General features: G+C 38.5%; 1 protein-coding gene across 1 annotated transcript in view; it reads left to right on the top strand.

The window, feature by feature from the left end:
- Window positions 1-14,271, top strand: part of LOC115223174 (long-chain fatty acid transport protein 4) — a 78,730-nt gene that overhangs the window by 1,076 nt on the left and 63,383 nt on the right. The gene's annotated exons all lie outside the window — the stretch shown is intronic.

Raw genomic sequence — 14,271 nt, forward strand, 5'->3', positions numbered from 1 at the left:
TATTTGTGTGTGTGTCTATCTATCTATTTGTGTGTGTGTGTTGTCTATCTATCTATCTATCTATCTATCTATCTGTGTATGTGTGTCTACCTGTGTATCTACCTATCTATCTATCTCTTTATATATATATATATAGATGTCTGTCTGTATCTAGCTATGTCTCTCTATCTATCTGTCTATACATCTCTCTACCTATCAGCCTATCTACTTGTTTATACGTATGAAAGTTCTCCGGTAATTTTCTATCATGTAAATAAATATTTATGTTAATTTAAGAATTTGCCAGCAAAATCTTATAAAATGATAATGTTCTAAAAGATAGAGGTACGTGTTTATATGTTATACACGAAAACAAACACCTTCAACTCTATACAGATCGATAAATTAGTGTGCGTTTAAATTATTCATATTTCAACTAAAAAAAATAATAATTTAAAAGAATAAAATAACAAAAGCATGTTGTTTTATTCACTGAGGCCTTTACTTGTTTATTAAACGAAACATTTTGGGTAGGATCAGATAGTGGTAATAGATGTTATACTTAGTCAATGGTACACGGTCTAACTCAAAGAACCAGTCTTCGGGTACGCGATAGTGTGTTAATAATAATAATGACTATAATATATTAATTCCTGTTTTTCTTGGTGTTGTAAACACTTAAATGCTGTTTAAATGTCAATGCGTTATTGCTAACGCTTTTACATAAAAAGCACATGCTTGTCCGTTGAATATCCTTGTATGTTTGTTTCGTTTTCAATTCTAATAGAAACTGTTTTACTTTTCTTTCTTATTAGACATTATATTAGAAAATTTATGAATATATATATATATATATATATATATATATATATATATATATATATATATATATATATTATATATATATATAATAACGAAGGGTAAATTTAATTAATTAAGAAGTAATCAGTAATTTCACCAAGTAGAATTCGGCATGAAAAAAGGACCATTTCATGGTAAGCTTAAGAAATACTTTATAAATAGGGTTCAGCAACGATTTGCTTCACCACATACCGAAGTTTAGAAATAGCAGTCAAAAAAGTAGAAGGAATGGCTAAGATTTTTTGACTGCTATTTCTAAACTTCGGTATGTGGTGAAGCAAATCGTTGCTGAACCCTAATTACAAAGTGTATATATATATATATATGTAAATATAGAACTGAATTTTGGAAATAAATTCTCTATTTCATCTCTCTATCTGTTGGTGGTTCATACATCCGAAAAGAAGCACTCTAAAAAGTGTAAATTTGTGTGTGTGTATGTATGTATATATGCAGATCAACAAACAACATTGACGAAAGCTCGCTTGAGCTGCTAGAAATAGCAGTCAAACCTTTATCTACTCTCATCAGCGTCTTAAAGAAAACAAGGCACATCAAAATAATTCATTCCAGCCATGTGTATGTATATATATATATATATATATATATATATATACACACACACACATATATATATGCACATGGCTGGAATGCCTGTGATCATAGGTTTGCTCAGGTTCAGTCGAAGCTGACCTGTGGTTAAATAAACATCGCGTGTTTAATACATTTCTGTGTTTTAGTAAAACTTAACGAAAAACGAAACATCACATTAAAAACTCGTTAATTAATCCACAAACAAACAATTGCCAAATTATATAATGTAATATATAAAATTAGGTTTTTAAAAAATACCAAGTGGTGAAATAACCTCTGTGGCGGTCGCTTGGCGCGCTAGAAATAGCAACCAATTTGCACTTTAATCGTACGCTTTTGCCGTGTGGAGAAGGGCCTTGGGAAGGGCGTATTGGATAATGAAGACCCACATAATGATATAGCTTAGAAATAAAACGTGGGGGTGAGGTCACGGTCGATACGTTTTATCAACCTGATCTGAGGTTGTGTAACTCCAGCAAACCAACAAAAAAATATAAAAATTATATTGCAAACTGACAAACAAAAGGCCCCTGTATTCCCTCAGTTTATTTTAAATAGTTTCCTGAAATTGTTCTTGTTTAAATCGTTTGTAAAATGACATATTTCCACCCGTTTTTAGTGTTTGTGTTTCTAGGTTAATTATGACAATAATAAAATATTATTATTGTTAATAATAATAATAATAATTAGTAGTAGTAGTTGTAATAATCCGAGTTATTTCTAACATATCCACCTGACCTAATCTTGATAGACAACCGAAAAAAAACGAGGGGAAGGTGCCCCCTTTACGCGGTCGCTCTACCTGCTGGAAGTAGCAGCCAGATCTCCATCTCTTTCGCTTTCCCTCACATCGCACCCCTATCATAATACGCACGGCTCACTAGACTGTGGTCTATATATATATATACACACAGACATACATGTCTGCATACCGATACAAGTGTGCCTGCCGCTGTCTTTGTTGTTTCATAACATTCAGAAAAATGAATATTTTTTAATGAAATTTTGTACAGGTATCTTTCAAGGTGTGTAGATTACGATTATATCAGAGTTTAGGGAGAGAAAAGAAAAAATGGTCAGCCCGCACACATGCATATTGATACGTATCACAATATATGAGGAAACAAAGCTGACACGTGTGAATTTTCCGAAACTCCTCTCGGAAGCTCCGGAAAGAATTCTTCACAAAAGAAATTCCGTTACAATTAGAATCTACACAAAATCGTTTTTGCAGAAAACTTCATTAAAAAATATCCATTTTTTTCTGAATGTTAGGAGGCAGGAAAAGCGGTGATGGGGGCACACTTGTGTAGGTATGCCTCTGTGTGTAATATGGTGTGGTTACGGTTGGAAAGCTTTTAATAATCGGTCTGCTGAATCTGGACTGACTTGTGACTGAACGGTTGCTGCTACTGCTACTCCATCTCTTGAACAAGAGCTTGGCGGTCGTTCACCCTACTACAGATAACTGCCAATTAGTTATGTGCAACTCTCCACCCCTTCACTTTTGAAGCTTCATTTTTTAGTATAAGTACGTTTTTTGAACATGCAGAATATCGACAGGCAAAACTATTGTTAAATAAAATATTTATCAAAAATTTGAATTTTTTTTGATTATTAAAAGAAATGATAAATCCAAAGCACGTAAAAATAATTTTAAAAAAAGCTATAAACTATCGAAAAACGTATATCTGTAACAAGGTTCAAAAACGTGTTTGTAATTAACGATAATTCTATCAGCTGTCATCATCGACATGTGACCATTTCTTGTCGGCAGTTGGTCCTAATTTTTACTCGATCTGTTTAGGCACGCTCAGAGTGCTTCAGCACTCATTATCATTAGATATTGATGTCTCTGTTCCATGGGTTGGACTGGCATCGGTACATTATCAATACATACACACAACAGTAGCAGGATCGACACAGTGGCCGTAATGGTTCATAGTTCCATGCAGCGTTTGTGTTTAGGTATAAACTGGAAAAGTTACAGCTTAGAGCTTTACAGTTTTAGAGGGAAGGGATTCATTTATTCATTTACTCGCCGCCCTATTGCAGTATCGACTGCAAGCCTGCATGTCACCACCCCTAACACAAAGGAGAGAAAAATCAATAAATATAGGGGCTTGGCCAGCCCCTATCAGTTTGTGCCAGTCACCATCTAGACATCAGCTGTTCTTGGACCCTTTTCTATCAATTCCCTCCGCAAAATAGGGACAATTGTGGCCTATCAGAAAAACAAGCCCTACAAGGTGAGGTGACTGTTACAAGTGAGTGTCGCTGGCTGTTCTCTGCAGCAACACCATCGTGGTCATTACTGTGGGGTATGGCTGAGCACACCATTTGTTCTAGGTTGTGTAACCCATCAACCCCTCCTGCTCCATCTTATGCTTCTTTACCCCACCTTTTTTATTTTTTCCTTATCTCTCTTTTGCCGTGTTTCATCATCATCATTTAGCGTCCGCATTACTGACACTCCATCGGTTACAACGACGAGGGTTCCAGTTGATCCGATCAACGGAACAGCCTGCTCGTGAAATTAACGTGCAAGTGGCTGAGCACTCCACAGACACGTGTACCCTTAACACACTTCTCAGGTAGATTCAGTGTGACACAGGATGTGACAAGGCTGGCCCCTTTCAAATTACATGTACTACTCATTTTTACCACCTGAGTGGACTGGAGCAACGTGAAATAAAGTGTCTTGTTCAAGGACTCGACGCGTCACCAGGAATTGAACTCACAACCTTGAGTTTGTGAGCTCAATGCTCCTAACCATTAAGCCACATGCCTTCACTAGGACTTTGCATACAAAATCTCAATATTTTTTGAAATGCAACAGACCTTATCTTTTACTTGTTTCAGTCATCTGACTGTGACCAAGCTGGAGTATCGCTCTGAAGGGTTTTAGTCGAACAAATCAACCCCAAGATTTTTTTTTTTACGCCTTGTACTTATTCTATTGATCTCTTTGCCAAACTGCTAAGTTACAGGGATATGAACACACTAACACCAGATGTCAAATGGTGGTGAGGGACAGACACAAAGATGCGCACACACACACACACACACATATACATATTTATACATGCACCTAGTCCACACTGTAAAGTGGTTGGCATTTGGAAATGCATCTAGCTAAACGACGCCACCACTCACAACATCATAAGCGGAAAGTGTAACCTCTCAAAAGAGCTGTTCTTCACTCCTGCTCCAGAGCATCGGCTGCGGGGTCACTCCGAAAAGCTCTATCTGCGACGATTTCATCTCAATCGAAGGAGGGGGGCTTTTTCCGTCCAGGTTGCGGATCTGTGGAATAATCTGCCAGACGAGATAGTGATGATGCCGACGACCGCTCGTTCAAAGTCTCTCTTGACCAGAAATGGCCTGAACTCTTTGCATGAACACCACCCTGTACATAACTCCATGTCCCCCTACATGGCCTTGCTTTTTGCTTTTTGAGCCAAAAAATTAACTTAACCTCGCCTGTGCTGGTGCCATGTAAAAGCATTCAGTTTACTTGCTGGGTGGTTGGTGTTAGGAAGGGCATCCAGCTGTAAAAACCACGCCAAAACAGATGCAGAAGCCTGGTTCAGGCTTCTGCCTGGCTGGCTCTGGTCAAATCATGCAAGCCATGCCTGAATGGAAAGTGGATGTTAAATGATGATGATGATGACATACGATGAGCTTCTTCCAGTTTCCATCTACCAAATCCACTCACAAAGCTTTGGTCGGTCCAAGGCTATAGTAGATGACAGTTGCCCATGTGGGACCGAACCCAGAACCATGTGATTGGGAAGCAAGATTTTTACCACACAGCCACATCAATTTTTTTAATTTTTTCACGCAAGATGTTGTTTAGCCCAGAAACTCTTTTTTACATTTTGTGTATTATATATCACCACGAAGATATCTTTGAGAATGTCATAATGACATATACATGTAAACCACCATCATCCCCCGCACACACACACAGAATTTGTCATTGGCAATAATATGGTTTATTTGTTAAAATTTGCATAACAAAGAATGTTAGTACCAGACTGTTCAAAATTGCCATTCATAGAGAAAATATTTTGAATGGTCACAAAACAATGCAAATAGCATCAGATATGGATTTTGAATGATATTTGGCTGTCTGATAAATTCCTTCAGTTTTCTTGTTTTTGTTTTTTTATTTTATTCCTACTTGGTACTTAATTTGTCATATGTTTGGAAAGAGGTAAAATTGGATCTTTTCGGTTTCAACGGCAGTTTTTTCAAGCGGTGTCATATGAAATTATCACCCATAATTATGACCCTAGTATTTTTCTATTGCATTTCAATGTGTTTTAGGGTTAGGGGTGGGGGGAAGGGTATCTTTTTTCTTCACAAATGTAAATAAACCCAATCTGTATCTTAAACGAGGGACATATTCATACGGCACAGAATGTTTTTTTTACCTCAATAGACGTCAGTGATTAGTTGAAATTGCAGAAATTGAAGAAAAAAACAACAAATATCTTACAAACTATAGAATTTTCTCAATAAAGCCAAGAGAGAAAGATGTTTTATAAACACATTCTACCAGTATACGAAGTTTAAAATTTTTTAGTTACCTCGAAATTATGTTAAAAACTGCCGTTCAAACCGAAAAGATCCATAAAATTTTATTCTAGTTTCAGAAAAAATGATAAACGACAAAAGTTGTTGAGGAAGAATTGAGCTATAAAAAACACCCCCCAAAACCCATCAATCACTATGATATATATACTTTTTTTCGTGTTAATTCAAATAACACTGAAAAGGATTAAAATAAACAGGGAAAAACTCCACAAAAAAACACAAATTTATTTGACAATCCTATATATTTATTTATGGAGGCGCAATGGCTTAGTGGTTAGGGCAGCAGACTCGCGGTTGTAGGATTGCGGTTTCGATTCTCAGACCAGGCGTTGTGAGTGTTTATTGACCGAAAACACTTAAAGCTCCATGAGGCTCCGGTGGGGTGGTGGCGATCCATGCTGTACTCTTTCGTCACAACATTCTCTCACTCTTTCTTCTGTTGGCCTGCTCGCTTAAAAGGCTAAAAAACAATACGAAGCGCATTGTGACCAGCGATATGTAGCAAGATCTGATAGCCTGGTCGGTCACGGTGATCACGGTGATATATTTATTTACCCTTGTAAAAAAAAAAAAAAACATTTCTGAAAGATTTTTATTCATAGGCCCTAATGTTCAAAATCTAAATTTCTAAGACTTATTATTACCTCCGCCTTAATGAAGGCAGAGGTATTATTTTCAGTCATATTTGTTTGTTGGTTTGTCTGAAATGTGTAAAAGAGTAAAGAGTTAAAATATTATTAAGCTGGTGCAGGGGCCACGTTAGAAGCACCCAGTGCCTTCTGTAAAGTAGTTGGCATTAGGAAGGGCATCAAGCTGTAGAAACCATACCATAGCAGACAGTGGAGCCTGGTGCAGCCCTTGGTCTTATCAGCTCATGTCAAAACATCCAATGTGGAGGTGTGTAGCTTAGTGGTTAGGGTGTTGGGCTCATGATCGTAAGATTGCGGTTTCAATTCTTGGACCAGGCAATGCATTGTGCTCTTGAGCAACACACTTCATTTCACGTTGCTCCAGTCCACTCAGCTGGCAGAAAGGAGTTAATCCTATGAGGGACTGGCATCCCATCCTGGAGGGGAATATACATGTCATGGAAACCAGGAAACTGGTCCTTATGAGTGATTCGACAAGGTAACCTTTTTTTTTAAGCTGTCCAACCTATACCAGCCTTTAAAATGGACATTAAATTATGATGATGATGATGATGATTTTGGGTGTTGTAGAAGTATGCACAATTTATTGCTCAAAAATTTTAATAATAAAATCTTTATCTGGATTCCCTAGGGTCATATGGACCCCGGTTGAGAACCACTGGTCTATAAGAAAAAGACAGGATGGGCAAGGCTGGAATGCTTTTGATCATAGGTTGGTACAATGAAGGCTGACCTATGGCTAAACTGTGGCAATAATCTCAGTGAAGAAATCTGAACATGGCCATTGGGTCTGCTAGAAAAAATAGATCTCCCTTCAATCACCCACTTTTACAGTATTAACCCTTCACCTGTCCTTTGTACCATGTGATCATGTGATACACAGGACATATTTTTCTGGCATCCATGCATCATTCATGATACATGTTCCCAATTTCTTTTGTCTTTTGTTTTTTCAATCACCAGAGAATAACTTGGGTCCTATGAAAGGAACATGAAACAAGAGCTAACTAAAAAGTCTGATAAAAATTCCGATAAGGTCAACTTTGCCTTTTGTCCTTTCGGGGTCCATAAATTCAGTACCAGTTGCGTACTGGAGTTGATTTAATCGACTGCTCCCTCTTCCCCAAAATTTCGGGCCTTGTGCCTAGAGTAGAAAAGAATATAGAATACAGTTGTTGATGTATTAGAGAAGTCTTTGTCATCAAAATAGAAATAGCAGCCAAACTTCATGCGTTGGTAGTTATTTGAAAGAGTAAAAAAAAATAGAGAAATTATTAAATGAACTGACTGACACTTTCTGTAATGTAGTCCTAGATGGACGATATACTCTATGTGATTAAGAAATGGGACAACCACGGTGGCAATCCCTTTGATCACAAGTCAACTCAATAAGAACTGACCTGGTTGCTTAACAACCTTCAAATGGTTTCTGTTAAACTACTTATCTACATTTATGCTCATAGTGTAAATGTGTGTGTGTGTATGTATGGATGTATGTATATATGTGTGTGTTTGTGCATATGAATGTGTGTGTGTATATGTGTTTGTGTGTGTGTGTGTATATATGTGTGCATGTATGAATGTGTGTGTGTATATGTGTGTATGTATGAATGTGTGTGTATGTTTGTATGTCTGTGTGTGTATGTATGTGTCTGTATATATGTATTTGTGTGTGCATGTATGTATGTGTACGTGCATGTGTGTGTGTATGTATATATGTATGTGTTCTTGTATGTATGTATGTGTGTTTGTGTGTGTCTGAACAAGCACGTGTGTATGTATGTGTGAGTGAATGTGTGTGTACGCATGTGCGTTTGTTCTTGTTATATTCCTATATATTCAGTGCCTTTTTTGAGTGGGATCAGAATATACATGCTTTCATACACACATACATACCAATAAGCATGCATAGATACAACCATATGTACATAGACACACATACATACACATCAATAAGCATGCAGTAATACAACTGTATGTACATTCACACACACATATGTACATACATACATGCATACATTTATACATACACACCTATAAGCATGCATAGATACAACCATATGTACACACACACACACATATACACATCAATAAGCATGCATCAATACAATTATATGTACATACACACACACACATACGTACATGCATGCATTTATACATACATACACACCAATAAGCAATCATAAATACAACCATATGTACATACATGCACACACAAAGACATACGTATGTACATACATGCATGCATGCATAGATACTACCATATGTACACACACACGCACACAGAAACACACACAAACACATACATACACATCAATAAACATGCATCAATACTACTATATGTACATACACACACACACATATGTACATGCATGCATTTATACATACATACATACATACATACATACATACACACCAATAAGCAATCATAAATACAGCCATATGTACATACATGCACACTCAAAGACATACGTATGTACATACATGCATGCATGCATAGATACTACCATATGTACACACACACACACACACACACACACACACACACACACTCACACACACATACACACACACACCACACACACACACACACACACACACACACACACACACACATACACACACACACACACACCACACACACACACACACACACACACACACACATACATATTTGACTGGTCAGTAGAGAAAACCTGCTACATTGATATTAAAAGCTGCCGTGATCCTGACATCAACTGGGAAGTTTCTATAGAGATAACAATATCAACAGATTCTCACTCAAAAGAAACAAAGATGGAAGGAAGAGACAGACTTAACATCAGCCAAGATGGCAAGCTTTCAACACTGCTTTGCATCACTCTGGCAACATCTGCCAAGCAACAGCAGCAAAAAAAAAAAAAAAAAAATGCATCAACAATGTACTCAGAAGTGAAGAGAACGTCTTACAGGTGTGTAGAGAACTCATTAAGGAGTAGTCCTTTTCCAGTGACACCCATGTGGCTTCAGAATTTCTGGACTGGTGTACTTCGACGAAAACCTGGAGCAGTAACTCTGCACACTGCAAAATGTTTATGAATGGGTATGATGATCATCATCAACATTTAACATCGGTTTTCTATGCTGGCATGGGTTAGATGACTTGACAGGAACTGGTGAGGTCAGAGGTCACACCAGATTCCATAATCTGTTTTGGCATGGTTTCTACATCTGGGTGCCTTTCCTAATGTCAACTCCACAGAGTGTACTGGGTGCTTTCTGTATGGCACCATCATCAGTGCTTTTATGTGGCACCAGCATCAGTGCTTTTTACATGGCACCTCGGTTTTAGGATCCCAATTCTGTTGTGGTGGGCAGGTCTTCTTAAGTACAGCAATGCACCGCATATCTTGGTCCTTTGTCATCTCCATTTGTAAGGTTCAACAGTTTGAGATTGGCCTTCAATACTTCACCCCATGTCTTCCTGGGTCTCCCTCTTCCACTTTATGATCAGCACTTCTTTATGCAACTATCCTCATCCATCCGCACCACAGTGCAGTTTCCTCTCTTGCACACTACATCTAATACTTCTTATGTTCCCTTCTCTCTCAATACACATGCACACTGACATTGCACATCCAGCAGAGCAAACCAGCTTCGTTCCTTTCCAGCCATTTCACATCCTCTGCATTCAGGGCCCTCAACTAATTACCATGCAGCATTGATGGAAATTGTAGTTAAGACACCCGTGCCAGTGACACGTAAAAAGCACCATCCGAATGTGGCAAATACTAGCGTCGCCTGACTGGCGTCTGTGTCGGCGACATGTTAAAGCACCAACCGATCGTGGCCGTTTGCCAGCCTGCTCTGGCTCCTGTGCCGTTGGCACATAAAAAACACCCACTACACTCATGGAGTGGTTGGCATTAAGAAGGGCATCCAGCTGTAGAAACTCTGCCAAATCAGACTAGAGCTTGGTGCAGCCTTCATGGCTTCCCAGACCCCGGTTGAACCGTCCAACCCATGCTAGCATGGAAAACGGACGTTAAATGATGATGATGATAATGATTGCAGTTCAGATTCCTGGATCATACAATCTTCCCATCACTCAGAAAGAGAAACCTGTGGTTGCCAACAGAAGTAAAAGCTCTCTGAACTTTCCCCATCCCTGTAAACTTAACACTCACAGCACTGATTAAAACCACATATCTCTTCTACTACAAGACACCTGTTTCTGTCCCTCTGCTAAACTGTGACCTTTCATCACTTGGCACAGAGCCACCTCCCTCAATGCTATTCACTCCTACACCTTAGTTAAAAGGGTCTCGTCTTGCAAGTTACTTGGTGACCTCATTGGTGCTGGTGCCTCATAAAAAAAGCATCCAGCACACTCTGTAAAGTGGTTGACAGTAGGAAGGGCATTCAACCCAAAGAAAACATACCAAGGCAAACAATGGGGCCTGGTGCAGACTTCTGACTTAGCAGCTCCAGGCAAACTGTCCAACCTATGCCAGAATGGCTGCAGTCAAATGACTGAAACAAGTAAAAGAATAAAAGAATATATAGGAGTGGCTGTGTGGTAAGTAACTTGTTTACCAACCACATGGTTCCGGGTTCAGTCCCACTGCGTGGCACCTTGGGCAAGTGTCTTCTACTATAGCCTCGGCCCGACCAAAGCCTTGTGAGTCGATTTGGTAGACGGAAAATGAAAGAAGCCCATCGTATATATGTATATATATATATATATGTGTGTGTGCGTGTATGTTTGTGTGTCTGTGTTTGTCCCATCCAACATCGCCTGACAACCGATGCTGGTGTGTTTATGTCCCCGTCACTTAGCAGTTTGGCAATAAGAGACCGATAGAATAAGTACTAGGCTTACAAAGAATAAGTCCCGGGGTCGAGTTGCTCGATTAAAGGCGGTGCTCCAGCATGGCCGCAGTCAAATGACTGGAACAAGTAAAAGAGAAAGAGAGAGAGATACACATGCACATAGATACAGTCATGCACACCTCTATATTTATGTATGTGCAACATGCGCCATGCCTTTTTACGAACATTCTCATACACCTACATATACACATGTATATACACACATATACAGATACATAGCTATGCAAACACACAAGCATACATACCCACAAGCACTTACATACCTATACACGCACATTCCTACATACATAAACACCTGTACATACACACACACCATACCTACCTCTAAACACACATACTTTCATAAGTACCTACCTACACACACACACACACACACACATATATATATATATATATATACAGCTCCTGGCAAAAATTTTTGCAGTCACCACACATAGAGGATACTCACCTGGTTTTTTTTTTTTACTTTATAACAAATAAATAAATGTGGGAGATGACAGAAAACAATTTTTATTTTGCAGCTGAAACATTCTAGCTTCAAGGAAAACACTTCAGACAAATTAAATCATTTTAATTAACAGCCATATTTTTCTCGAGACCGACACTGCTTGTCTGTTGTCTTTTACTTGTTGTAATCATTGGACAGCAGCCATGCTGTGACACCACCTCGAAGGGTTTTGTTGAACAAAGTGAACCTAGTACTTGATTTTCGAAAGCCTGGTACTTAATCTGTCAGTCACTTTTTTTCTCCCCTGAACCTCTATGGGGCAATAAACAAACCAACAGTGGTTTGCAAGAAAGCAGTGCTGGGAGACAATCGCAAATATGGAAACATACACACATCCATCCATCTATCCTACCATCCACTCACCCACCCAGCCATACATATATACATACATCTTTGCGTGCATGTGTGTGTGTGCAACAGGTTGCTTTTTTTCAGTTTCTGGCTGCCAGATCCACTCACAAAGCTTTGGTGATTGTTTTAATCAGTCACCTGAAGAGGTGCATTTTACACCTTGGATGTATGATAATGATTACACGACATCTCACTAATGTATTACTGGATCAAAAATGCATTGAAACTGTTGTAGTGATTTTAAATAAAGAATATCGTTCAGTCCATTTTCTATCATTTATCTATTTATATAAACTCTACATGCTGTGGAATTCCTTATGCATATCCAGTTGCGGGGACATTTCCATGGTATGATGACATCAAGTAGCCATTATCTGTGAATGAGTTTTGCAAAGCATTCTACAAGGTTTTTACCTGTATCTTCCTTAACTATATGTATACATTATTTTGAAAATAGTGAAGAATTCAGTAAAATAACTGTCATGGCTGGCAAAATAATCATTAGTATTTTGGAAAAAATGCTTAATGGCATATCATCCATCTTCATGTTCTGAGTTCAAATTCTGCTGAGGTCGGCTTTTCTTTTCATCCTTTCGGCATTGCTAAAATATGTATCCATTGAACAGTGGGGTTGATATAATCAAGCAATTTTTCCTACAAAATTTCAGGTTTTGTGCCTACAATAGAGAAAATTATTGTTTGGAACATAAATTAACGTGAAATTTTGATTGAAGGTTTTAAATTATATAATTTTAATCCTTTTGTTACCAGGTTTTTATTGAAATACACTGCCTTTGTTTCAGTTAATATTTAAAATAATGAAGAATTTAGGAATATAACTTTGTCATTATGAATGTAATGTTTGGAATATAAATTAAGAGACATTTTGACTGACGGTTTTAATTTAGGTCACTTTAAGCATAAGTGTGCATCATACAACAAGGAAGCATTTCGGTAAAATAAATTTGCTGCTGTTAGAAAGAAACTGACTTGAGCTTTTGAGTGAAGGTTTAAATTTAGATCCTCTTAACCTTTTAGCATTTTTCAGGCCATCTCTGGCCAATATATGCTAACTGTTTTATGTTCAGAACTGGCCAGGTCTGGGTCTCTCACATTTACGCTACATCATTGAATTCTTAAAGCTACAAGATAATGCATAATTAATTCAAAACAATTTGAATTGGCATCTGTACTAGCAGGGTGCAAAGAGCACCATACGAGCATGATTGTTGACAGAGCAGCTAACCGGCTTCCTTGCCAGTGACACATAAAAGGCACCATTCGAGTGTGATCGTTACCAGCGTCGCCTTACTGGCACTTGTGCCTGTGCTAGTAGGGTGCCAAGAGCATCATCGTTGCCAGAGCAGCCAACTGGCTTTTGTGCCAGTGGCACACAAAAAGGCACCATTCGAGCATGATCATTACCAACGTCGCCTTACTGGCACCTGTACTGGTGGTATTTGTAAAAAGATTTGAGTGAGGTTGTTGCCAGTACCACCTGACTGGCCCCCGTGCCAGTGGCATGTAAAAAGCACTCACTACACTCTCGGGGTGGTTGGCGTTAGGAAGGGCATCCAGCTGTAGAAACTCTGCCAGATCAAGATTGGAGCCTGGTGCAGCCATCTGGTTCACCAGCCCTCAGTCAAAATCGTCCAACCCATGCTAGCATGGAAAGCAGACGTTAAACGATGATGATGATGATGATGAAGGATTACATTTTACAGAATAATCTGAATGCTAAAGGGTTGAGCATGAAGTATATATCATAGAAGCGGGGGGTAGACTCAGATGGGGTCATCTCAAATGGGTTATCTACCATGCAGCCCCATGTTATAAATGAGTGTTGAAATTCCA

The sequence above is a fragment of the Octopus sinensis genome, linkage group LG22 (assembly GCF_006345805.1).
Source record: "Octopus sinensis linkage group LG22, ASM634580v1, whole genome shotgun sequence".
Lineage (NCBI taxonomy): Eukaryota > Metazoa > Mollusca > Cephalopoda > Octopoda > Octopodidae > Octopus > Octopus sinensis.